General features: G+C 36.2%; 1 long non-coding RNA gene across 1 annotated transcript; it reads right to left on the bottom strand.

Annotated features, from left to right (window-relative positions):
• Window positions 1-12,851: 12,851 nt before the first annotated feature.
• On the bottom strand, window positions 12,852-13,948 carry LOC131635685 (uncharacterized). Its single transcript, XR_009293847.1, has 2 exons — window positions 13,620-13,948; window positions 12,852-13,104 (listed from the first exon to the last, which is right to left on the bottom strand). It is a non-coding gene; the product is annotated as an uncharacterized LOC131635685 (long non-coding RNA).
• Window positions 13,949-24,034: the final 10,086 nt, after the last annotated feature.

Here is a 24,034-nt window from a genome sequence, read left to right as displayed (position 1 = left end):
GAGTTGAAACTTGACTGGATTGTTTTCACATAGCTATTTATCTTTATAAATATTTTCCAAAACTTTATGACAGTTTCCTACTTCTAGGATTGTTGTCTCCCTGTGCTAATCAGCCTATCATGGCTCTTTTTCAAAAAATCAATGCAGCTTAGGCTCAAAAATCACTATTTTCACTTTTTCTGTTTTAAATACGTAAACGTCCCAATGATAATTCTGAATGAACATGTGCATTTGAATATGATTGATGTTTACCAGGAAAAACAGGAATAGCATTCAGGAAATGTCCCAATTATCTGGACATCATTCCATCAGAAGAAAATCCCCAAGAGAAACACATTTCTCAGCAAATTCCTCAAAAAGATTTTCTCTTCAAAAGAAGTCTTATACCCCAGCAGGGTTGTTCCAGATTACTATCTTCAGAAGGTGTGATCCCCGCACCCGGACTTGGTCAGATAGTGCATCGGAGGATTATACATCTTCCTCATTCCCATTTGAAAGGGCATCAGAACTTCCAGCTACCTTTCATTCCCAAGTGATAGTCAAAGATCCTTCAACAGAGTACCGTGGTTCTCAAAGAATTTCCCCAGCCGAGGGTACTCAAACAAGACAAAAAAGATCATCAACAATCACAATATAGTCATATTCAGATGACTGACGGAAATTTATTTTCCCAAATAGAAGCTTGACATCACATTCATATTCACATTCATACATCATACATCATACATCATACACCATACATCATACATCATACATCATGCATCATGCATCATGCATCATGCATCATGCGCATATTCATACACAACATCACATGCATATTTCTCCGGGAATATCTCACATTACATGCATCATAAACATTGCATATCACTAACTTGATTTTTCAGGTAGACGGATATCTTCAACAAAGATGTTCTCAATCACATGCAGTGTTCACCTGAATTCCATGAACGGTTCTCTCAGATATAATCAAGCCGAAGATTCATTCTGATCACTTACGAACTCAAAAACAGACATTGCAGATCTAAAGTCGATACCTCAGATGGTTCCAGAATGATCTAGCATCACAGATCAAAGTCGATACCTCAGACGGTTCCAGAACGATCTAACATTGCAGATCTAAAGTCGATACCTCAGACGGTTCCAGAATGATCTAACATCACAGATCTAAAGTCGATACCTCAGACGGTTCCAGAACGATCTAACATTGTAGATCTAAAGTTGATACCTCAGACGGTTCCAGAACGATCTAACATCGAAGATCTAAAGTTGATACCTCAGACGGTTCAAGAAAGATCTAACATCAAAGATCTAAAGCTGATACCTCAGACGGTTCCACAATGATCAAAATCTAAAGCGGAAAAACTTTGGACAAGTTCCGTAGCAATCATCCTCCTAGACTTAAAGCAGTAACCTTGGACGGTTCCGAAACAGTCAACACAAAGACTTTCAAATCCTTCATCAAGATATAATCAACGGATTCATTCTGATAAACAAACCATCAACACATTTACCAGGTGGCATCTGAAAGCCCATCTCAGGTAATGTTTCAATCTGCCAACAACGTTTCGCAGACGACATTCAAATGCAACTTCCAACATCTCTTCTGATCAAGGTAAGTGCAAATTTTCAGGTGTGGTGTCGTTTTCTTTACCTCCCCGTTTCACTTGGGAGGACGGCACACTAGACCCTTCACGCGAAATTTGGAAGGAGAATGCGCCCGTGGCGGGATGAATTTTGTTTCAGTTCTTCCTACGATATCACACGAACTTTCTTATTTGTCCTACGAGTAGGAAAGGGGAAAAAAGATATCAACTAAACCCTAGGAGTTTGCTAAGTGTGGGGATTTCACCTAAACTAGAAATTCTGGAGTCCGGGGGGTCGGTTATACATAGGGAAGTGTTTAAACACCCTACATATCTGTAGTACTCTACAGGAACCTTCTCTGTATCATTGTGATTGTGTTTGCTGCTAATGATTGGGAAAGTTTCTCCTTTGTGTTAGGAGAGAGAATTGAATTGATTAAAGAAAGACAGACAGACAGACAAACTGACTATTTTTGGTATTTTATTAGCTCGCTGAGATTCCTTGTGAACCTCATGCCTACATATCCCTAGTGGAAGTCAGAGCTTAATGTAGTTCGGGGAACTAACTAGGGAAATTAATTATTTTTGGTGCCTTGTTTGAAGCTCAAGGTTGAAGCTTTGAATTAAATCTCTGTTTACAGTAAAGAGACATGAAATCATCTTTACAGAGAGGTATTTGTACTATTCTACCACAAACATTTTGAAAGAGTGACAGAATAACTGGATTCATTTCATTCAAGAGGGGGACCTTACTTGTGTGTTTGCAAGTATGCCAGTCAGATGCCTCTTAAATGAAAGAAAGATGCTCATCCAAATTAGGGAAAGTGTACAAGTCTGGGGATGTGGCAGAGCATGTCTTTCAGAGTCCTAAATGGGAGACTTTGATTGAAATTGAAATTGAAATGTTTGTTTGTTTGAATGTGGTAGAGTAGTAAAAATATCTCTCTATAGAGATAAACTATGTCTATCTACTGTATGAAAGATTTGACTTTAGCTGGCTTGAATGAGGCCCAAGCTTGAGGCTTTTTGATTAATTTATTAATATTATTTGACTCTGGGAGATGACTCTATTGAGGATTAATTACAGGGTATTTTTGTGTTCTGTACAAAGCCCAGAATTGAGGCTGACTCTACTTAGGGAAAATCTATTTTTTGATGGGTTTTATTTGGTGTTCTGTACAAAAGCCCAGAATTGAGGCTGACTCTAGCTAGGGAAACATTATTTTCTGCCTTGTACAAAGCCCAAGGTTGTGGCAGACTCTTAAATAAACTGAGTATGGATGACTCTATGGGGAAAAGATCCTAGGTGTTAGGAATCTTTGACACATGAAAATATGGTTTATCTGCCTTGTACAAAGCCCCAGGTTGTGGCTACTGAATGACGAAGAACTCACTAGGGAGACTCTATTATCTGCCTTGTACAATGCCCAAGGTTGAGGCTGACTCTTGACAGGGGAGTTTTGTTGTTTGGTGCCTTGTATGAAGCCCAAGGTTGAGGCTAACTGTTTTTGTTGGTTTTGACTCTATTGAGGAGATTTTATTTATTAAAAGACTGTTTTTCTTTGGAAGCTAACCCTTTCCAGGGATTTTGACTCAGATGGTGAATTTGTATGTTAAAAGACTGACTTTATCATGTTTTTGGAGGCTGACCCTTTCCAGGGGTTTTGACTCTTTTGGGGAGATTATCTCCTAAGAGAACGAATCTTTGGTTTTTGAAGGAGTGATTTTGGAGGCTAACCCTTTCCAGGGGTTTTTATTGAAATGATAGAATGTGTTGGAGGCTAACCCTTTCCAGGGGTTTTTATTGAAATGATTGATTGATTTTGGAGGCTAACCCTTTCCAGAGGTTTTTTTTAAAATGAAGGAATGTGTGGAGGCTAACCCTTTCCAGGGGTTTTTGTTAAAATGAAAGAATGTGTTGGAGGCTAACCCTTTCCAGGGGTTTTTGAAAGATGGCAGAAAGATTATCTAGTGGAGACTTCTTGTTTAAAGCCCAAGATGAAGGCTGACACTTGCTGAGGATAAGCACACATAGATCCTAGACTCTGCTAAGGAAGATTGATGAAGATAAGGGTGACAGAGACTGTCCATGTCTCTCATTCCAAAAATGTACTCAGTGTGAAATTGAGACAAACTTAGCTTGTTTAAAGTCTGGTTTAAATTGGAAGAAACTCACCAGGGTAGGCTAAAAGGTGACTAAAGACCTGTTCCTATGTTTATAAGAAACATGATGGGTCCTTGTATACAAGCTCAAGAGGAAGCTGGAAATGCTTTTAGGAAGCCTGTGGGTCCTTGTACAAAGCCCAAGAGGAGGCTAATCGAGGGTCCTTGTTATAGCACAAGAGAAAGCTATGTAGTTTTGAACTTATTTTGGCTCTAAGCAAATGGGTAAGAGGTTTCACCGGGAATAATTCCTCTTTGGGTGGATGTGTCCTATTTTTTTGGATTCTAAGGTTTTTACCAAGATGTTTCACCGGGAATAATTCATCTTGGGGGTTTGAACTACAGATCTCTAATTAGGAAAGAGCCTTCACCGGGAAGACATTCTCAATCCTAGGTCATATTCCTATAATATATATATAGTATAACTGTCCTAGGGTTTATACTCAAACATAGTTCTAAACTAATATATATGCACAGTTTATATTTGACAGTAATTTAAATAAAGACTGTAAATTGAAAGCCTGTAAAGCCTAACCTGGATGGAGTGGAGGCCTTTGAAGAAGTATGTACAGAGCCTCAACAGTAATTGGTGGATAACAGTTGAATATATATGATAAACAGTTAATGGTTTTTTTTGAAAACAGAAGAAGTGAAGATGGACAAAGGTCACATAGGTATCTGAAGAGTTTCACCGGGAATAATGCCCTTCAAATACCAGAAGAATGTTTTGAAAACAGAAAGAAGATTTTGAAAATACAGTTTTGAAAACAAGCTAAGAAGAGAAGGTGTTTGGGACTTACACTCTATTAGAGGCCCAGTACTTTACAGTACTGGTTACAAAAGCAATTTGAAAATGATTTGAAATGATATAAGGTTTTGTTGTTTGAAAACCTTAATCATCCGTTTAATCGGAGACTGATAACAGCTTTGAAAATTGACAAAAAGTCAATTTAATTAAGGTAAAGAATAAAGATCTATGCCTAATTAAGACCTAAACAATTAGGGTTTTATCATAAACTTATTCACAAAATAAATAGGTTAAAATAAAATGACAATATATATTTAAAGTATTTAAGAAAACACTTAAAAACATACTATTTTAAACCTAATTAAAATACATGAAATAAATAATATTTTTATGATTTTTTTGATTATTCACAAAATAGATATATTAAATGACAAGTGTGTGAAAAATGAAGTGAAAATAATTTAATTTGATGAGTGAATTAATTGTGTGAAGTTTGTGAGAAAAATGAAAGAAATTGTGTGTTAAAAAAAATAGTTTTGGCCCTTGGAGGATTTGAACCCACGCCCTCTAGGTCACACACTCAAAATAATACCACTGGGCCAAGGCGCGCTTGGTGTTTAAGACACACACCCAATTCATTATATTTTTAAACAAGTGGTAAATCATGGAAAAATAAAAGAAACAAAAAGTCTGGGGCGAGGGGGATTCGAACCACAGACTTTGGGCATGAGGAGACTAAGAGCGCATGTGTGGCCACTAGGGCAAGTTATTCATTCGTTTAGAAAACGCCTACCATTAAAAATAAAATAAACTCTGTTCAGAGATTTGAAAAATGGCGCCACCCTCCATCTTCGTCTTCAACCTCAAGCTCCATCATTTTTGAAATTCTGATTCTCTCAAATCTCAACCATTTGCGAAGATGTAAAGATGAAACTTGTTCTAAATTCACTCACGATTCTAAATATGCAACTAACATAGATTTATATTAACTACATCTAACTAATTTAACAGAAATCGTGAAGAACCCTAAAATTTAAAAATCAAATTAAATGGCTATACTGAAAGATAAATGAATGATGATATAGGGTTTTCAATCCTCTGATGATGCTGAACAAGATAGAATCGAGCTTTATCACAAAGAGTGCTTAAATTAAAGAGGTGGAGTTCAAAAACTTACCTCTGAAAATGGAGGTCGTGAGGATGATAGAGGGCAACTGGGCTTGTATGAATGATCCCAAAAGCTTCCTTGGGACTCAGTGATGCTAACTGAATGCTTGTTGTAACCTCAATCCTCCTGAATTGTTCTATGGACCTCCCTCGATTTGAGCTTCAAGTGAACATGGAGAGTGATGATTCTTGAGTTACAGATGAGCTGCAGCCATCTGAACAGCTTCACTACCTCCTATGGAACGTGCCTGGATGCTTGGCTCGATTGGAAACCTTCTGAATTGCACTATGGACCTCCAACTGCAACAGCTCCAAAGTGAGAGCAACAATGGCGTTCCTCCACTTACAGAAGTGATCCAGGTGCTTGGATCACCTCAAATGAACCCCCTTGAGATGTTAGAATGCTTACTTTCCAAAGATAAGCTCTGGTTTGAAGAAAACGATTCTTCTTGCCAAAGAACTTTGAAAAACAATAAGCATGAGAAGAGAAAGAGAAAGCAAGGAATATGGTTGCTTTGGTGTGTTTTTCTACTGAAGTATGCCCTCCTATTTATAGGCAAATGAATGCAGATCAATTGGCTGTGGTGAGCTTGCTTAATGAAAGAAGTTTGGTTTCTTAGCCAAGAAGAAATTTTGAAAAGATCCTAAATGCAATGATGCATTTTCGGGCTAGCTTCCCCTATCCATTGATTCTATCTGATCTTAGGGAACATTTCAGATGCAAAGTGAGCTCTAATTGGTTGATGAGAAGATTCCTTGGGTGATTCATCAATTTGCCATAAATTCACAAATGTAATCATTACATAATCACATGCCTTTGTTTTTGGGAATCTTCTCTAATCCTTATGCAATGATGATTTTGGATGCATGGCATGTTTTCAGATGCATTAGAGGCCGTGTAGCATCACTTAGTGAAGCAAAATGCACAAAATTGCAAAGTTCAAAAATGATGCATGAGCTATAATTTCACTTCATGAGGCCAACTTTGAACAAGCATAACTCCTAGCTCAAAATGAATTTGGAGAAGGTTGAGCACAATTTGGAAAGCCCTAAACATCTACTTCAAATCATTAGTTTGGAGTTTCTTCAGAATCCTTTGGAAAATTTGTGAAAAATGAGGCCAAAGTTGGAAGAAAACTAGGTTAAAACACTTAGAAAATTTTCTAAGTGTTTATGACCTAAAACGTCAAAATTTCCAAAACTCTTAAATGATTGATCTTTTGAAAAAAGTTCCATTGTAAGATGTTGTTTTATTTTGTAAGATCTACAACTTTCATGTTGGAAGTTTTTTGAGTTGTGTAGGTGAAATTTTGAGTTCCCACAATGCCCTCAAAAACCCTAATTCCCGACTTTTTGCTCCTTGAAGATTCTTCTTGAATTTATTTGGTCAAATGACTTTAATATCCATATATTGATGATATTGATCCTTGAAAGTCATGGTTTGACCAAAAATCTCAAAAGTCAAAGGTGAACTCATATAGTTGACTTTTTCCTAATAAGGTGACATTTTGGACTTTTGTGTAGAATCAAGCTCTTCCCCTCAAATGAGTGATGTAAATGGATTATATTGAGGTAGTAGAGGTTCTTGAATCATGTCTTGAGTCTTGAATCCATTCCCTGATTAAAAAGTCAATTATCCTGGTGAATCAGGTCAAAAACCCTAATTGTCGACCAGATGACAATGATGACTGTAGACTTTGAATTGAGGTGTGATGTCCAGTGGATCTTGTCATATGAACTATTTGAATATGATTGATGTCTTTGAATGATCCCCTAGGGCTTTTTAGGGTTTCCCAAAGGTGATCCCTGATTTTAGTCCTTGATAGGCTAAAAAAAACCCTAGTCTGGTGACCTGAGTAAACCTGTACTCAGATGACTGGGTGTCTAATCATAGGTGAAATAATGAAGCTCTTGAGTCTTATGATTGTATTAGAGTCTCATATAATCATGGATTTTTATTTCAACAAATATCCTGACATATGAAATACTTAGTTTTTAGAATTTTTCTTATACAGTAATTTGGCTTGCAGTTGAATTTATTCTTACGCAAACGCCAAATACTATTTTATTACTTCACACATGCTATTTATTTATTTACAGATAAATAGTACTGACACAATTGGTATAGAGTTAAATCTTTTTGCAGGCGCAGAATCAGGAAACTCAGACTGTACTGGTAACAAATAGATTATTATTATCTTTTGTTTCCCACTAATTTTTGTACTATATTCCATTATTTTCAAAAATCTTTTCAAATCTCTTTTTCAAAAATCAAATCCTAACTTTATTCTTTACATCTCTCTTTTCCCAACACTATCATACACTTTCTTTCAAATCTTACTTCCACTCAAATTTTCCTTTTGTACGGAATCACATCATTCCCCAACGTCTTTATCCTTCTTTCCACTCAATAAATACCTCTCATTTTTTCATAAAAATATCACATCAAATTCTAATTCATCTCTCAAATTTCTACTTCATAATCCATCCTTTCTTCTTTCCCGACAAAATGGCGAAGCGGTGCGAAACGTGTTTCCTTATGGTCATCACCATTGCTACGGTGATCATGTCTTTCTTCTGTCTGCATAGCCCGGAACACTGTGGACCTGGGATGCTTATGCTCCCAGTCATCTACATGTTACTATTTGTAGCATGGGTTATCAATCGTCATTTTTAAAACTTGCCGTATTTCTTATTTCTTAAATGTACCGTTTACTCGTCGTATTGTTCAATATAGTATGTAATATTTGTACTGTCAGTACTAAATGTTATACTATTTGTCATAATATTGCTTAATTACTCAAATAATATTTTGTGTGTTTTCTGCCAGTCAAATATTCATTTTTCTGTGCATTAAATGATTTTCAGGGTTATTATCGGTAATTTTGCCCGCATACAGTAAATATTAGTTATTTATTATGTCTATGTTTTTTTTCTAACAAGTCATGTAAATAAACTTTCATTTTTTCACATGAAACAAAAACAAAAACAACAAAAAAAGGAAATTAACTTTGACTATTGATTTTTCACTTTAACTGCTATACCTGAACAGTCAGTTGACAGCCAAACTGCTGGCAGTACAATTCTCAGTGTTTTGTACCCTCAATCAAATCAATCTTTTGCAATTCAAAATTCCAAGATTTTTGTTCAAGAAGTCTTCTGAATATCACGCGATTAGCAGAGACTCAACACTGCACAAAAATCAGGTACGCTTAACTGTCTCCTACACAAACAGTCCCTGACTAGGGTTTTCTTGTTTTTACAGGAGAAGCAAGCTTTTGAGACCTCAAATGGATTTCATGCACATCCATATATCTCAAAGTACCATCATACAAATTTTCAAACTTCAATTCACTCAGACGCACCGTCAGCAGCTCAAACAGTCAACAGACGACCCGTTTGACCAAAAAGTCAACAGACAGTCAAAAATGAAATTTTTTGTCAAAGTCCATATTTTGTCAAAGGATTCATCATTTGATCATTGGATGATCATAATTCATCAAGGAAAGATCAAAAATCAACAAAACCTTAAGATTCAAAATTAGGGTTTTTGCTAGGGGTGGCAAAACGGATGGATTGGATGGATATGGATTGGATTGTTAATGGATGGATCTAAACGATCCATTAGTCCATTAACAATCCATTATAATTTCTTTAAAAAAATCCAATCCAATCCAATCCATACATTAAGAATTAAATCCATCTAATCCATCCATTTAGATTTTTTAATGGATGGATATCCATCCATCCATGAAATTAAGTAAATATTTTAATTTTAATTTTAGATTCACTTATTTTATTTATATGTTACAAAAAGTAAGTTATATATATATATATATATATATATATATATATATATATATATATATATATATATATATATATATATATATATATATATATATATATATATATATATATATATATATATATATATATATATATATACTTCGATAAAGCCAAATTCAACTAAAGTTTTTTTATATTTTTGTAGTTTATTATGTCTTAAGCGTTCTTACTTTTGTCTGTGGTTATTTAAATATACTGAAATTTAAATTAATATGACTGAAAGCGTGAGAATTAATTTAAACGAAATGCAAAAAATTGGCTTACGTTAATCTTAATATCTATATAGGAAGTACTGTAGCAAGTATTGTTTTGTTTCATTTGAATGCAATTTTTATAAAGAATATATACGGAAAAAAAAATGAATTATCTAAGTTATAAAATAGATTCAGTTTCTATAAAGAATATAAGAGTAATAAAGTAAATGGATTATTTTAGCGATCAGTAGATTTTAATAGTTGAACTTATATCAATTGTTAGTGTGTCACTAGTTAAAATGCTAATAACTACATTTTGATATTGTACCAATTATATTTTAGATAAATTTCAACATTTTCCTGAGAAAAAAAGTGAACATTTTTTATTATATATTTCAAAATTATTTGATTTTGATAATTATATAAATAATTTTTTTGTTTTATTACAAAATAATTTAATAAACTTAAAATATGCAATAAGAATGATCCGACGGATTTTAATAATATGTTGGATGGATTTGATCCATCCATGTATACAAATGGATGGACTTGATCCAATCCATTAACATACTTTTCATTTAATGGATGGATCGGATGGATATTTTTGTGGATGGATTGGATGGATTTTTGCTTAATGGATTTAATTGCCACCCCTAGTTTTTGCCTTAAAAGTCAACTCAACTTTGACTGGTCATAACTCTCTCATCCTTCATACAAAAAATTCAAACCAAGGCTCATTTTTAAGGAAATTCAATTATCTTTCAAATGCAATTGATCCCATGGTCATTGCAATCACCATTTGAAAAATATGACCAAAGACATTACAGGTCATTTTCAAAGTCAACAAAAAGACACTTTTTTCAAAAGGACACACAAGGAGCATCAAAAATCATTTTGAAATGAGACCAAAGGCATTGGTTAGAGGACTCTTTGTGGTTTCCAAAAAGTGCAAGATCTCCTTCATATGACAAAAATTGAGGGATTTACACCTTGTTGAAGTTGGCTAAATTTTGGGAAAATGCATGAAATCAACATTGCTCAAAAATGTATTTTTTCCAAATGGGGCCAAGTTTTCATGATTCAAACATCATTTCCATAATATAATGGGCCTCCCACGACCAAAACTAAGCCCATACCATTTTTTATTCATTTTTTGCTTAATTTTATCTTATTTTAAGATTAAATTAAAAGGAAAATGAATGGATAATGGGTAGCTTACAATCCAAGCATGACTCACCCAAGGAATCTTCAATTTTCTGCAGAAGATTGAAGTACAAGGCAAGAGCATTGAAGAGAAGAAGACTTGGTCAATAATTCAAAGGTTTTTAATATAAAAAAAATCAAGAATTCCACAAAGGCAACTAGATGCTTCTTGGCTTCAATTCTAAGCACAACATAGTCTATATAAAGGCTATAACACTTCACAATCGAAAGAGACACGAATTGAGAACCATTCTATGCTTGTAAACACACTTGTATCAATTTGAAATTTTGAAGGAAATTTAAAATTCAAATTTTAAATTCCATCTTGTTTTAACACAAACTAAGTATTCAAACACGTTCCTTGAACTTCACTGAACCTATCCAGATCAATTGCAAGCATTGAAACCTCAAGAACACACGCCTAGAACTCACGGTTTGTTCAAATAAAAACCCACCAAAATATAATCATACATGCATGTATAACAAGATGTAATTGCATATTTGTGTTTGGTTTGATGCTCTGGTCGTTTCTGGAGCTGGAATTGGGTTTTCATGGACGTTTGAGACATGTGCCATTTTAGGATTTTATGACCTCGAAACGGGGTTTTTCTTTTAAGGCAAAATCAAAAGAAAATAAGGCCATGGTTGTGTTCAGTGGATCATTTACAGTCGATCCATGGTCTCATGTGGTATTTATATTGCATATCTTGTGATTTTCAATTTGTAGGAGCTTTAGTGACGGAAAAAACCGTTGGTAAAGGCTTTACCTACGGTTGCAGAAATTTAAAATGAAGAAGATGAAGCGTGGCAAGCTCTGGTTGGTCAGAACGCGCGCGCCAGCTTTTTCAAATCCTTTGGATCCTGTGTTACGCTGTCCACGCTTTTGCCATACGCCTCGTTTCAGTGACCACACGATCAATCCAGTCATCTCATCCAACGCACCAGATCAAACAATCCATACCATGGACTCATATGCATACAACACATGATCATGTATCCTTTTATTTTCTATTTTATTTTAATTTTCTTTGAAAAATTAATTAAAAATAGTTTTAAAAATCCAAAAAATACACAAAAAATATTTTTAGACTTCTAAAATAATATATTATTTTCTGAAATAAAAATATTTTATTTTTCTTCATAATTTCAATATTTTGTATAATTAATTAGTATATGTTTATATATTTGCTTTTTAATTATTCTTAACCAATCAAAAAAATCAAAAAAAATTGTTCTTTATATTAAATATTGTTTATATATTATAGACTAATTTTGTATATATTTTGAATAATTTTCTCTTTAAGTTTTAATTATTTTTATAATTATTTGTATAATTATGTATTAATTAGCTTAATCAATTTTCAAATCAATTTCAAAAATTCCAAAAAAATTAGTTTTGTTTTGAAATTAATTGACAAATATTTTGTACATATTTTAAACTTAGTTTCTAGGCTTAAATCTATTTTCATCTTTTTTCTTCATTTTAATTTAATTAATCATGCATTAATTATAATTAAAATCAATCAAAAAATCCAAAAACATGCCTTTTATTTTTCATAGGATGTCAAATTCATGTAAATAGGCTAGTTTACATTTCCTGCATGTCGCACCCCAATTTTTGACCTAGTCTTTTTAATATAGTCATGTCGCATTCGCATTTCATGTGCATCCAATCATCACACTTTGCATATTTTGAAAAAAATGACTTCTACTTAAAGTCAACAAAAATAACTATTGTTTGTTGTTATTATTACTTTTATTTTTTATATAAAAATGTTTGCTTTAATTTCTAATTTAATTTTAATTTTGTTTATTAGAATTAATGTTTTTTTTTCTTTATTTTTTAGTTTAATTTTATTTTAGTTTTTTTTATCATTAGTAAAAAGTGTATAACAAAAAAAAAAGAGGGTGAGACCACTTTGAGGCAATTCACGGTTCAACAGGTTTACAATACCAATTCAATTTCATTTCAAGATTGTACCGTTACATTGCAAAGCCAGTCCAAACCTACTACACAAAACAAAAAACTTGCTACTGCTATGCTGCTATGTATCTTTCACCAAAATGAACATCTGTTAACCTGCAGAAAATCCTGCGCCCTGCACATTACATGCCAAAAATCCCAAATGTCTGCTCCACCAACTTGCATATCAGTCTAAAATTTATGCTGCATTGCAGCTAAATAGCATAACAGATCCTGCAACAAAAAGCAAAGAAATCAGTATCACCAAAATGTTCAAATTTCATCCTAATTTCCCCCCTAAAATCACCTTCATCCATCTATAAAACGGAGCCACAAACACCAACGAAAATCCCTCGGATCCAACCTGCAGAAAACTTCTGCCCTTCAACTCAAATCCCTCTTCAAATACCTTCAAACATCACCACATAAAACTTACAACTTCACAACACAAACTTCACTCTCAACCATAACACATCCTTTCAAACCTCATACTCCATACACTCAACCCTTCACACAAAAGAGAATCTCCTTGAACTCACATAAACCATACATACACAACTCACAACCATTCACGCACTCAAACCCCATGCGTCACAACCTCATTCAACTCAGTAGCTCTCACGCTCAAACCCAACTCACAGACTCAGCAACATTCAACAGGTTCACTCACGTCGACAAATCAGAAGCATCGACACCAGAAGATCCATAACAAGAAGAAGCAGAACCGCAAATAAATCAGAGTAACATACCTTGTTTTTTTCGTTCACCTTCATTTAATTTCTGTTATCTGCATACCATGTAATTGTAACCAACGATTTAATCTTAATGAGAATTGGGGATTTAGGGTTCTGAAAGGGATAAGGGTATTTTTTATGTGTGTTTGACTCTGTGCTGTCGTGATGTTTTGTTTGGTTGACGACCAATCGTGAGAAACAGAGAGCGGAGAGTTTGAGTTTCAGCTTTGTGTTGCTGAGCCATGAACGAATTGCATAGAGAGAGTGAGGAACGGTCGCGAGAGAGAGAAAGGGAAAGTTGCGTTTTGAAAAAAAGAGGCGCTGCCTCTAGGGTTTTCATCTAAACCCGGTTTTGGTTTGAAGATGGGTCCCAGATCATTCCAACCCGGTCCGGCCCAAACATATCCCTTTGTTGGTGGGCTGCAGTTCTTTGGTCACATTTGGCCCACCTATTGTTTTTTATATGTGAAGTTTCTCTTTATTTTATAAAAAAAAAAAAACCCAAAATAGTTTTTTTTTTTTTAGAAATACCTTTATAATATGAAAAGAACAAAAAATATTCATTATTTATTTTATTTTATTAGATTTATTAAAATAAAAACCAAAGTAATTTCCTTTTCTTTGGATATGGGTCTAGCATTTATCAAAAAAATGATACAAAAAAAACAAAGTTCTTTGCAATCGAATCGTGTTTTGAGTTTTAATGGATAAGGAGGGTTCGTACGTACTTGTACGATTTGTCCTAAAAGTATTTGGGTGATGGCCGTTAAGCTTTTATTCGAATACTTGGATTCCATTAAACGCTCCATAAAACTCGATTTAATTCACCATTTTCTTTACAAAAAAACACTTTCATTTAATCAAATCATTTTATCTATAATGGAAAGAAGAGTTTGTACGTACTTGTACAATTTGTTCTTTAAGCATTTAAGCGATGGCCGTTAAGCCTTTGTTTGGATGTTTAAACTCCATTAAAGACTTCTGAAAAATTTATTTAACTCGCTCTTTTTTTACAAAAACGCTTTTCTTTTAATCAAATCAAATTTAGTCTATAATGGATAATGAAGAAGGGTTTGTACGTACTTGTACAAGTTGTTCTTCAAGTGTTTAAGCGATGGCCGTTAAGCCATTGTTTGAGCGTGTAGACTCCATTAAAAGACTTCATAAAAAACTTGTTTTAGCGAGTTCTTCTTTCGAGTATTCTAAGCGATGGCCGTTAAGCCTTTGTTTAAATACTTGGATCCAATTAAATGTCTTTCAACTCATCAAATCAATCTTTTTTCATAACCTACGAGGAGGTTGTACGTACTTGTACAATTTTCTCTTTCAAACATTTGAGCGATGGCCGTTAAGCTTTTGTTTAAATGTTTGATTTCTCTTAACAAACAAACTTTCAATTCATTCATACCCTTTTACATTCTAAAACACTTTTTTTTCATAAAACGAGACACTTATTCAATTTCAATACGAACATACTTCTACATGTGAAGATCTAACATCTTCCACTCGAATGCGATGATGGCCAAAATCATGTCTTATCTTGATTTAGTTATCCATTCTTGTAGTGATATCATATCCATGTGCGCGTAGTATTTCCATTTGAAAGCGATCGAGTACCTCTCGCTAAAATCAATCAACAAAACATTTCGTAGTTTTAGCCCGAACTACGATTGCTCTGACTTTCCCATTGCACTAGGGAATACGTAGGCACAAGATACAAACGTCTTGGCGAGCACAATAATAAAAAACCTTTTTTTTCCTTTCCTTCTTTCCAACCTAATAAATAAATAAAGTAGATAATAAGCTAACAATAAATCACAAGAATAACTAAATGGGTCCCATCGAGTACGATGGAGGTGAGGGGTGCTAATACCTTCCCCTTGCTTAACCGACTCCCGAACCCTAATTTGGTTGCGATGACCATCTTATCCGTTTTCTTTTTATTCGTGGGTTTTATCGATATTTTCCCTTTCCTTCTTGGAATAAATAAAGTTCGGTGGCGACTCTGTTGTACTTCGAGCGCGCGAAACGCGTCGAGTCACATTTTTACCGCTACACTGCACAATCGATGTAATAGCGTAGATTTACTTTCCGCACTTTACATTTCCGCATTTTAATTTCCAGCAAATATAAACTGTGTGTATGTCAAAGATAAAATTGAATCGTTAGATCACTAACTTCAAAGATAAAATATCTGAATACAAACACAATCACACTTGCACCTCTTAAGGTAATCCCTTCTCATTCTTTTCAAAATCAAAGTCAAAATTCTACTGTTTCGAGTACAAAATCGAACCTTTTGTTTGTATCCGGTGAAAGGATAGATTTTTAAAGGAAATAGGATAAAGACCTTACAACTCAGGGTAGACCTCCTAGTTTGCTTGCTCAAATCAAAACAAACAAAATTCTCATACACTGTTGTTTTTCAAAACAAAACTTTCCAAAAAGACAATATTTTGTATACATCCAAACACGGATCATTACAAAGTTAACGTTCTTTTCAAAACATCTTTCGAAAGATAAACAAACATTTTTGTATACATCCGCACAAGGATCATTACAAAATTCAATTTACAAAGGTATTTGAAACCACATATGAGCATTCTAAAGCAATTGAAAAGTAATCGAAAAACAAGTGAGCTAAGCAAACTTAAGAGCCCATGGATAACCATGGATACAAAGGGTGCTAACACCTTCCCTTTGTATAACCTACCCCCTTACCCAGAATTTCTTAAAGGTCTTTTTTCTGTTTCTTTTATAAACCTTTCCTTAATTGGAAAAAATAAAAGGTCGGTGGCGACTCTGTGAATTTTAAAAATGCGAAAGCATAAGCGACAAAAAAGAGTCAGTTCACGTATCTCTCCATATCAGAGGTATGGCCCGAAAAAATGGAGGTCAACAAGGGGACACGAATGAATCAACAGTAGAACATATTGCCAGGTATCTGACAGAAGCCGGAGACTTAGCAGGGAATGAGGATTTAAGGATTAAATATTTCTCTAGTTCGCTGACAAAAAATGCGTTTGTTTGGTTTACTACTTTGCCTCCAAATTCTATAGATGCATTGGCCCACTTGGAGAGATTATTCCATGAACAATTTTACATGGGTCAAACCAAGATAAGTTTGAAAGAACTGGCTAGCGTCAAGAGGAAGTTCTCGGAGTCTATTGACGATTACTTAAACAGGTTCCGTTTGTTGAAATCAAGATGCTTCACGACTGTCCCAGAGCATGAATTAGTCGAAATGGCTGCAGGTGGCCTAGATTATTCAATTCGAAAGAAACTGAATACTCAATACCTGAGAGATATGGCCCAGTTGGCAGATAGAGTTCGACAAGTCGAACGGTTAAAAGCAGAAAAGTCCAGAGCTAATAAAAGTTATAAGAAGGAAAGAGTAGCATACGTCGAAGCAGACGAAGTTGATGGCGAACCCTTCGAAGACTCATGCGACATGGAAGAGGTCGAAATAGATCTCGCCGAGTTAAAGGAAGCGTCACCCTATGCTTGCAACTTACTTACCCCTTCTAATGGAAGGAATCCAGTAGATAATGATAAAAATGATAGATTTCCCAAGAAAACTTATACGTTTGATGTCACTAAGTGTGCCGAAATATTTGATTTACTGGTAAAAGATGGCCAAATGATAGTGCCTCCAAATTCCAAAATTCCTCCGTTGGAACAACGGAAAAAGAGAGGTTTTTGTAAATATCATGGTTTCCTAGGCCACAAAACCTCACAATGTTTTCTTTTCAGGGATTTAATCTAGAATGCTATCAAGGATGGACGTTTGAAATTCGCTGACAAAAGTAAGAACCCTATGAAGGTTGACGCCGATCCTTTGAACGTAGCTGACACTAATTTGTGTGAACCATTTGATGTCAACATGGTGGAAGTGTCTGAAATTCATGCTGCTGGATCAAAGAAAACTTCAGATGGAAAGCAGGCTACTGAAAGCCTAATTGACAACCCGATCCTCAATACTGATGTTGAAGGATCCTTTGATGCTGAAATGACTAAAGATCCGAAAGGAGAAACAAGTGAGGCCACTGAAGACCTCACGATGAAGCTTCAACAGATACAGGTTTCTGAAGTCCCTTCGGCGGTTGTTAACATGGTCAATGCTAGACGTCCCTTATCTGAAATCGAAGAACTAGAAAAATGGTTGATATGGGAGAAAGCAAACCTTGAGATTCCGCCAAGGGGAAACAGTTTGAAGGATTATCTTTGGAATTGCCATATAAAGAATGGTGGAAAAGGGATGATGTTCCCAAGATGTTCAATTATGACAAATCGGAGGATCCAGGCAAATTTCGAGAGGGCTTTGCGAGAAAGGTTAGAGCAACCTTGGAGAGGAGGAAACCTATTGTTGAAAGTGTACCCAAGGTCTGAAGAAAGCTTGGTTGGGTTTTTGGTTAGGTGCCATAGTGACAATTCTGAAGTCGCGCTATGCCCTAGATGTGGTGCAGTCTATGACGAATTGCTGGCAGGATCATTCGAAAGGGCGTATCTTTACATGAGCCGGGAGACTCAGGGGCTTCGTCCTAACTTATTTGGGTTCGATAATCGAACCCCATCGAGAAGGCCTGACAGCCAACACCCTAGAGCTCGAAGAGTTACATTCAAGGTTCCTGCAAACATACCCAAGGATAGATGGGTGCAAGCTGGTTCCAGAACCGACAAATGGCGAAGTTGGGACCAAGGAGGAAGAACGGCAATGGCATATAGAAAGCAATTCCAGACTTCCAATCGAGAGATGTATAGGTTGGAAAACTACAAAGGTAAGAACCCTATGTCTAGGTCCCAATGGAGAAGGCATCAGAGAATGAAGAAAGCCCAAAGGGAAGTCAAACCGAGGGAGGTTGGAGAGACAAGTAGCAATCAAATCCCAATGCAGGGGGCAAGGACAAGTAAACCTTCACTCGAGCGCAAGTTGTTCGATTCTGAAAATGAGAAATAAGAGGAAAGGGGTCATTCCAATCTTTGGAAAGAAGATGATAGAATGACAAATGATTTTGACTCTGATAGAGTATCATCTATAAACATGAACTGTAATGTGGTATCTGTACACCCTCATGAGTTTAATCAAGAAACTGAAGTAGAAGACTGTGAAGAAGCCGACATCGAAGAGATGGCAAAACACAAACCTGTGTGTTACTACATGCTGAACAATGGCGCAGTCGAAGAGCAGAATGCCTTCTTCGAAATACCTGATGAAGGTATGCGAAACCATTTGAAGCCACTCTACATAAGGGCTAAGATCGAAAATGTTTGAATTAATAAAGTTCTGGTAGATGGAGGGGCAGAAGTGAACCTAATGCCCCAATACATGCTGAAAAGAAAAGGTATGTTCGATACTGATATAAGGCCACATAATATGGTTTTGTCTAACTATGAAGGCAAAATAGGGCAAACCTTGGGAGTTGTCCAAGTGAATCTCACGGTGGGATCAGTCACAAGGCCAACTATGTTTATGGTCATACCTGCGAAAGCAAATTATAATCTCTTGCTCGGAAGGGAATGGATCCATGGGGTTGCTGCTGTGCCTTCGACAATGCATCAAAGGTTAACTATCTAGAGAGAAGATGGCATAGTAGAGAATATTCAGGGAGACCAGAGCTACTACATGGCTGAAGTTAACCAAGTTAATAAGACTAACTTCGATAGAAACCTGGCGAACATAGGACCTTGCCACGCTGCGGAAGGCATATACACCCCAAACAAGAATGCATTATATTACTTGTCTTTGCACACAAATGGTTTCCAGTGGAATAGGGAAATAATGGATGGCCCAGAAGATACCCCACCAACGGAGCATTATCCGACAATACGGCCAACAGGCTGGGATGACGAAGTTGATGATGTCTGAGTCATCATTTTTCGAAAAGATTTCGGCTTATATAGCCGAGAATAAAAGAAATACGGCTCTCGAAGCCGAATTGTCAGACATGTTGTTTAATGAAGTTCTAAAAAAGGAAGAAACTCTAGATTTGGGGATAGATACGATCCCTCACCTGCCTGAAGATTCAGTCCGAGTCAAAGAGGTTTCAGAAGAAGAGATAGGTCAAAGATTGGATGCAATCTACGACGAAGAGCCTTTGGGATTCGAGAAGGATCCTATGGGATCAAATATCAAAATGCTAGCCCAAGATCCACTCGAAGAAGTGAATCTCGGAGACGGAGATCAAAAAAGGGTAACACACGTCAGTGCGAAACTAGAGCCAACGCTGAAGTCAAAAGTGGTTGCGTTGTTGAAGAAGAACAAGGATTGCTTTGCATGGGATTACGATGAGATGCCTGGTTTAGGGCGCGATTTGGTCGAATTGAAGTTACCCATAAAGGAAGGGAAAAAGCCCATCAAGCAAACTCCTAGAAGGTTCGCACCAGAAATTCATTCGAAGATTAAAGCAGAAGTCGAAAGACTCCTACGGTGTAAGTTCATCAGAACCACAAGGTATGTCGAATGGATTGCTAATATTGTACCAGTTATTAAAAAGAATGGTTCATTAAGAGTATGCATAGATTTTCGTGATCTAAATGCAGCAACTCCTAAGGATGAATATCCCATGCCTGTGGCAGAAATGTTAGTGGATTCAGCCGCAGGTTTCGAATATCTAAGTATGTTGGATGGATACTCTGGTTATAATCAGGTTTTCATTGCAGAAGAAGATGTGTCTAAAACAGCTTTTCGTTGCCCAGGGGCAATAGGCACCTATGAGTGGGTTGTAATGCCTTTCGGTTTAAAAAATGCTGGGGCAACCTACCAGAGAGCAATGGATTCTATATTTCATGATTTTATAGAAACATTCATGCAAGTATACATAGATAACATCGTTGTTAAATCTGTCTCAGATTGCGATCATCTCAATCATCTAAGCCAATCATTCGAAAGAATGAGAAAACATGGCTTAAAGATGAATCCCCTCAAATGTGCTTTCTTTGTGCAGGCTGGAGATTTCCTGGGCTTCTTGGTTCATAAAAAGGGGATAGAAATTAATCAGAATAAAACGAAGGCTATTATGGAAACCAAGCCTCCATCCACGAAGAAAGAATTGCAGTCCTTGCTGGGGAAGATAAATTTCTTAAGAAGGTTCATCTCTAATTTAAGTGGATGCACGCAAGCTTTCTCCCCTCTACTTCGTCTAAGGGAAGGGAAGTTCGAATGGCGTGTCGAACATCAAGAAGCTTTTGATAAAATCAAGCAATACTTGATCCATCCACCAATCTTATCTCCCCCAAATGGGAAGAAGCACATGCGCTTGTATATTTCAGCTTCAGATAATACAATAGGCAGTATGTTAGCACAAGAAGATGAAAATGGCATCGAAAGAGCCATTTATTATTTAAGTAGAGTACTCAATGATGCAGAGAATAGGTATAGCGCAATAGAAAAACTCTGCCTTTGTTTATATTTCTCTTGTATCAAACTTAAGTATTATATAAAGCCAGTTGATGCTTATGTTTCGTCCCATTGTGATATTATCAAACATATGTTATCAAAGCCAATATTGCACAGTCGAATTGGCAAATGGGCTTTAGCCCTTACTGAGTACTCGTTGATATTTCAACCTCTCAAGGAAATTAAAGGTCAGATTGTTTCAGATTTCATTGTTGACCATGCAGTGGTTGAGAACCCTCAACAATATGTAGATTTGAAGCCGTGGAAGCTATACTTCGATGGTTCGACTCATAGAGAAGGAACTGGGGTTGGAATATTGATAATTTCTCTTGATGGAATTCCAACAAAGCTCAAGTACAAGATTGACGGGCCTTTATGCTCCAACAACGAAGTTGAATATGAAGCACTAATTGCTGGACTTGAAGCTTTGTTAGAATTAGGGGCAACCAGAGTCGAAATTAAAGGAGACTCCGAACTAGTGATTAAGCAATTAACAAAGGAGTACAAATGCATCAAAGAAAACTTGATCATGTACTTTGTCATAGCAAATAGGTTGCTTAAAAAATTTGAATACGTGGAGTTAAACCGTGTTTCAAGGACCAAGAATCAAGAAGCAAATGATTTGGCACAGTTAGCCTCAGGATATAGGGTGTCAAAAGAAAAATTAGAAGAACTGATCAAAGTCAGAGGAAAAACAATGGCTACCAAACTTTCCCCAAGTGACCTGGAGAATTCACAATTAGGCTTTGCTAGCAAAGAAGAATTCGAAGTGTTAAATATAGACTCGTTAGCAGACACAGATTGGAGGAGCCCAATTGTGAACTATCTAAAAAATCCTTCGACAGACACGGATAGAAAGGTGAAATATAGAGCCTTGTCATATTTTCTGATGGGGAACGAATTGTTCAAGAAAACTCCCGAAGGGGTCTTGTTAAAATGATTGGGTGAAGCAGAAGCATATTTGGCCCTCTCAAATGTACACAGTGGAGCATGTGGGGCACATCAAGCAAGCCACAAAATGAAATGGCTTTTGTTTAGATATGGAATGTATTGGCCTTCTATGTTAAAAGATTGCATAGAATTCGCAAAAGGTTGTCAAGAATGTCAAGAACATGCAGACATTCAACACGCTCCAGCAAATGAGTTAAGCCCAATAATAAAACCATGGCCTTTCAGAGGTTGGGCACTAGACTTAATTGGATAAATTCATCCTAAGTCCTCTAAGGGTCAAAGATACATACTAGTAGGAATAGACTACTTTACAAAATGGGTCGAAGCGATACCACTGGCGAATGTGGACCAAGAGGCTGTGATTGACTTTATTCAAAGACACATCATATATAGGTTTGGAATCCCAGAAAGTATAACCACAGACCAAGGATCAGTATTCACTGGGCGGAAAATGAAAGACTTCTCCAAAGAAATGGGTTTCAAATTGTTCACTTCTACACCTTACTATGCTCAGGAAAATGGACAAGTCGAAGCAGCAAACAAAATAATAATCGGTCTCATAAAGAAACATGTGGGGAAAAAGCCTAAGAGTTGGCACAAAACCTTAGACCAAGCGCTTTGGGCTTGTCGAACATCTCCAAAAGAAGCTACAAACACTACGCCATTCCAATTGACATTTGGGCATGACGCAGTACTCCCAGTTGAGATATATTTGCAGTCAGTTCGGATACAAAGACAGTCAGAGATCCCTCCTAACATGTATTGGGAATTGATGATGAATGAATTAGTAGACCTGGACGAAGACAGACTTCGAGCATTGGAGATGATAAAAAGACAGAAAGAAAGAGTGTCCAGAGCATACAACAAAAAGGTGAAAGGTAAAACTTTTAGCAATAATGACTTAGTTTGAAAAGTTATATTACCCATAGATCGAAGGAATCAAGCACTTGGTAAATGGTCCTCACACTGGGAGGGACCCTTTCGAATCTTGAAAGTATTTTCGAATAACGCTTACGAGATAGAAGAGTTAGCGGAAGATCGTAGGATTTTGAGAGTAAACGGGAAGTATCTGAAGAGATACAAACCAAGCATGCATGAAGTGAAGATTGCAAAAACATAGATATCAAAGTATACTACATAAGCCAAAATGGTTGAACTAACACCAAAATGGCTTTGTTATCCAAACAAGCATGTATAGAAAAAGATTGAAAGAAGAAGACGAGTAAATTTCAAAATATCTTCCATAAATATTAAGAGGATACATTCATGACAAGAGTTTTGGTGTCTAAAACATGGAAGATTACAAAAAAGAAACTAAAGCAAATAAAAACCTAAACTAAAACACCTCCTAGTTGATCCTCTAGTCTAAACCTTCCAAAGGCAGCAAGGGCAAGCTCTCCGCCTCGAACATATTCATCGACCCAGAGTTGCGCATCCTTCTCACTATTCCCTTTTTAAGGAATATGTAAGACAAGAGCCTTCCATATGGAAGACAGGTCACAACCCCTTGACGGGCAGCGGCCATGGAAACGGCTTCGACAAGCCCTTTGAAGATCATCAAAGGGAAGTTGATTTTCTTCCCACGAAGGGCACAGAGGATAAACTCCAAGTCATCCACCATGATGTTGTTTTGGTCATGGTTTCATGGTTGAAAGTTACCCACAAGCAGTTGATGCCAAACCCTGATGACCTTGGCACTATAAGGGTCGTTGTCCATGAGAGTCCTCAACAGAAGATGAGTCGTCATGTTGAAGCTATTATCATCAAAGGTTTCGTCAGAGTTGTTGCATATCATCAAGTTAGAGATGGTGGAAGGAGTGATTCTGATTTGGGCACGTCGAACTTCAGAGATTATGGTAGTTCTGCCCTCTGGATCTATGCGTAAAGACGCAAACATCCAGAAATCAGCCAGCATGTTGGGATAAACTGGTCCTTCCAGGATTTCATAATAGAAATCAAGTTCTTGATTGGCGAAGAGAGCACCAATGCTGATGAAGTTTTCATCAAACTCTTCTTCAGAAAGTTTGAACTCTTTCTTTATGCAAGCTCTGATGTTGTTGTAAGTAAGAGGCTGCGCCATGAA

Source organism: Vicia villosa, unplaced genomic scaffold (assembly GCF_029867415.1).
Source record: "Vicia villosa cultivar HV-30 ecotype Madison, WI unplaced genomic scaffold, Vvil1.0 ctg.001531F_1_1, whole genome shotgun sequence".
Taxonomy (NCBI): Eukaryota; Viridiplantae; Streptophyta; class Magnoliopsida; order Fabales; family Fabaceae; genus Vicia; species Vicia villosa.
Note: the sequence above shows the minus strand (reverse complement) of the source record. Positions and strands in the feature narration are given on the sequence as shown.